We start from the raw sequence: 5,000 nt of genomic DNA on the forward strand, positions 1-5,000 counted from the left end.
ACTTTTCTTTTTTCTCCTACTCTCTTTCTCAGTTTCCTTTTCCTCTCCCTCTTTGTCTCTTTTTTTTCTAAGTCTGTCTTTCTTCCCTCTCCCCACTTTTCTTTTTTCTGTGTCTTACATAATTAAGAGAAAATTACGTTTAATGTCAGTATATAATTATTTTTTCTAAAGGAGGAGTATGATATTTAAATTCTTTTTTTTTCAGAATCAAGATAATTTTTAAAGGGTGTATAAAATTATAAACTAATCACAATTTTAAATCTGAAGAGAGATATATTTACAGAAATTATCATATATAACATTTCTTCGTACTGTTTGATTTTTTAGTTTATTACACTTAATAATAGAAAGAGAAAGTTTGCGAAAATGTGTGTGTAAGTCTTTGAGGTTGAGTATCAAAGGCCGATGCTGACCTATTATATGTTTGTTATAGAAATAAATTTGAAGGGTATCTTAACGAAGGCGTCTAGTCGGAACTTCTAAACTTACCTTAGAAAACATCTCTGTCTAGCAACTCGGATCGAAGTAGTTTGTCGAAACAAGATATGGAGTTATGGAAAAAGGTCAAATAATCAGGTATACACATAAAGCTCGCTATTCTTACATGATAAAATTAAATTATCCTCAAGTAGTCGAAGTATTTAAACCAAATATATCTTTATGTGCCAGCTAATGGGGCAATTGAAATCTATATAGATAGAATACTTATATTATACTAATTCCCATGATTGTTTGATGATCTTCCTAATCAGCCAAATCAGTTTGTGGAACTAGAGAAATTAGGAAATGCAGTGAATGTATTTATGTTAAAGTTGTTGACATGAGTTTCTATGCATAATTTATATATGGCAGATTTACTGTTACTGATGTTATGTTTTTCTATATTCTTTTTTTCATTACATATTTTTTAGTTATTGTATATAAATACATATCCCTTCCTTATTGGGATATTATTCTGTTTTGGAGCCCTTAGTCGTATATCATCAAAATTCCCTATTAAGGTTGTAGCTTGGCTAATAATTATATAATAATAATAATAATAATAATAATAATAATAATAATAATAATAATAATAATAATAATAATTATTATTGTTATTATTATTATTATTATTATTATTATTATTATTATTATCATACAGAGAAGCCTAAGCTAAAGTTATCCTAACTTCTTTTCTCTCTAAACTTCTCTTAAAGTTGTTGAAGTGAATATCTTCACGCTCAGTCTAACAGTCGTTAAAAATTTTCCCTTTTATCTTTTATAGCGAAGTAGTGATATGGAAAAAAGCAATTTTATCCTTTTTTTTATTAAAACTCTTCAACTCGCATGACTTCAAATTTCTATGAATACAGTTATCATTTTCAGAGTCCTCGTGACATCAACGATTAAAAAAAAAAAACTAGATGGCAGACATCCGTTACAGCCGCTAATTGCTTGACTTTTTGCTCGACTTTCGCTTTGACCTTTCACCTTAACTTGCAATTAGTGGCCACAATTTCCATACACTCAAAATGAACCAAGTTAACTGATACATATAAAGGTAATATATAATTTCTGTTGTTGAAGAAAAAAGTTTATCTTGTTCTATTGGGATCGAGACTGCGGGACTTACATCCCTCTTAGCTTGACTGAATCCTGTCACAGTTTATCAAATACCAGGTATATGAATTGTACAACAAGTGAATAAAGGACAAGGACTCAATTTCTTTAAGTCAACTGAAGGTGATTGCCTTAAGTTTTTCTAAGGTCAGTCAATATTTTTTTTCTTTTTTTAACAGTCTCTGCCTTTGAGGAATATTGAAATGTCTTAATTCAGGTTATCACCATTTCTTAATAACACATAATTTTAATTTATCTTACCACTAAATAATTAAAATTTTTCTTATCTTCTTTACTATAATCCTATGCTCAAGTATTTTTCAAATTGAATGTAAATGAAGGAATCAAATGGAAGTCTCTTCCCTGTAAGGAAAAGGACTCAGGTCAATTCCCGGTAAACTGACTCTAGTCTCTTTATGTTAAGCTAAGCTACTCAAATCTCTCTTTGGTAAGATCGGAATCTCTTCCTAGTAAGCAAACCAACTTGATTCTTTCAAGTAAACCAATAGATCTCTTCTTGGTATGGAAGAAAACTTGAGTCTTTCAGGTAATGCAACAGATCTCTTCCTGGTAAGGTAACGAACTTCAGTCTTAGATGCAAAGCCATAATCTCGTCTTGATAAGGTAACTGACCCAAATCTCATCCCTGTAAGAGAGTATGTACTGGTCTCAAATCTATTTTTACCAAGGCAAACACTATGAGACTTTCTGGTAAGGGTTAAGACTCTAGTCGTCTTGATAAGGCGACTTACTCAAGAGACCATGCATTTCAATTTGTGAAAATGGCAAACTGAAGAAACCAGTGAAAGAAATTATTTAGAAACATTACTGGTTGACGTTTTTGTTTTCTCTCCACCAAGAAGCAATACTAAGTTTCTCACAAGGGTTCTTGGCATTTACGCCTTTTCAGCTGTGGAGTGGGGATTGAAAAGGGGGCTGGGATGAGAGAGGGAGAGTGTGGAGGGAGCGGGTAGTGGGGGGAGTGGAGAAGTTGGGAGTAGAAGAAACCATTTAAGCTGTGTTTTGAAGCTATTCTTAGAATAATGGTGTAGCTGAGCTAAGGAAAACTTTTTATTTGTTTATTACGATGTTAAAAATTTTTAGTGTAGAAATATATTATTTGAGAAGCGAAAAAAAGAGTGAATAGCCAAGTAATATTTTTTCAATGGGCAAAAGAAAGATGTTGAAAATTGCCTAATTTTGGTATTAATATTTCTTCAAAATTCACAATAAAAGAAAGATAATATATGATTTTCTTTCGAGTGAGTTGCCAACAGAAGTGTTTTTTTTTCCTTCTCATAAACAAAAGATTAGTGTTGAAACTGTGTTGCCATCTCGTATAAACTAAAACTTTCAAAATTATTGTTTATATCAAAGGCTGTTCTAATTTTCTTATTTATTCTTACTCAGGATATGAAATCCTTTGAGAATTTGATAAAAACATTTCCTTAAATAATTAGATTCAAAATAGATTTCAAACGATAGAGTTCACGAAGATATAATAGCAGCTATGAGATTATTATTACCTCATCAATAATTACCTTCCAAAGGACTAAACTCTCCGTAATTGAGGATTATCACCTAATGACTGTGACTAAATTCTCTGGAAAGGGAAAAGAAATGCCTCAAGAACTGACAATTTCAATCCTGATTCATATGGGATGTTGAAAGAAAGACTGTTGAGAGAGAGAGAGAGAGAGAGAGAGAGAGAGAGAGAGAGAGAGAGAGAGAGAGAGAGAGAGAGAGAGAGAGAGAGATTAGATTTTAACACTGAAACTGAAATAACAAAAGAAGGATTATTTCAATTAAATATCAAAATTTAAGTAAGAGAATTTTCTCATTATCCCAGGAGAACTCAGATGCTTTTAATGTGATCTTCATTTGATGGGCGTCTAGGGTGGGGGAGATATATAAATCCATCTCTGGTCGTAAATCAAATACACTTTTGGATATTTCCCTTTCTGGGATGTTTGTTAATGCATTGGATTCTAGAGATTAGTACTTTAATTCATTCATAAATGACACATTGGAAGATTAATTAGATAAGATTAAAAATATTAGAGGATGTGTCTATCTAAACAGTTTTTCAGCTGGAAATACGTTTTTCTTTTTATTATTATTATAAGTAATTTATAAAAAAGATTACCAGCCAAGAAAAAAAAATAGATTCAGTTAGCTAGTAATAAAAAATATTCTCGAACGGTAATTAGCATAATTTACAATTTCTAGTTATAATGATTATTATTGATAGACAAGGATATTTTCACTTTTCATAAATCTCTGAGGTTCTCATCGCATATTCAATGGTATTCAATTTTTTTTATTTCATATTTTTTTCTATATAAAAAACATTTTAAGTTTCCTGTGTAAATACACTGGAAACAACAATTATCTATGTGAAATTAAAAAAAAAAAATAACGAAAAACGATCCACACCTACATAGGTAGTAGGTTGGCAAGGGCACCAACCACCCGGTGAGATAGTAAAGCTAGAGAATTATGAGGTCTTTTAACTGGCCACACAGTACTACATTGGATCTTTCTCTTTGGTCACAGTTCCTTTTCCTTTTACCTACACACACTCATACTGAATAGGCTGGCTTATTCTTTACAAATTCTCCAATGTCCCATAAACCTGACAATACTGTGATTACCAAACAATTTTTCACCCAAGGGTTTAACTGCTGCTATGTATTGCTTCAGTGGTCACTTTCCTCTTGGTAAGGGTAGAAGAGACTTTTCCTATGGTAATCAGCTCTTCTGATAGAAGCCCACTCAAATAACAAACCATTGTTCTCTATTCTTGGTTATTGCCATAGCCTCGGTGCCATGGTATTCCGCTTAGGGTAATGTTCTCTTGCTTAAAGGTAGACTCGATAACACTATTCTATCGTATTTCTCTTCCTCACTATTTTCTTCACGTTTTTATCGTTTATATAGGAGATGTATGCTTCGATGTAGTTGCTCTTCTTAAAACATTTTATTTTCCTTTTTTTCTCTCCTCACTAGGCTATTTTCCATCTTGGAATCACTGGGCTTGAAGCTTTCTGCTTTCCCAACTAGGGTTGTAGGTTAGCAAGTACTACTACTACTACTACTACTACTACTACTACTACTACTACTACTACTACTACTACTACTACTACTAATAATAATAATAATAATAATAATAATAATAATAATAATAATAATAATATGAATTTTCTTTTCAAGAGAAAATACTCTGTATATTTGGTAGTTTTCGCCAGGGAAAAAAAGCCTATAAACATTACTGGATGTTTCAAACACTATTATGTTTAGGAAAAAATCATAATAGACTTTCAACTTCCCCAATGACCTTTAAAATATTAGTTTTTGTGTTTGTGTTTACACAGACATACGATACAGAATAAGTTGGAAAA

This window comes from Palaemon carinicauda, chromosome 34 (assembly GCF_036898095.1).
Source record: "Palaemon carinicauda isolate YSFRI2023 chromosome 34, ASM3689809v2, whole genome shotgun sequence".
In the NCBI taxonomy this organism is placed as follows: domain Eukaryota; kingdom Metazoa; phylum Arthropoda; class Malacostraca; order Decapoda; family Palaemonidae; genus Palaemon; species Palaemon carinicauda.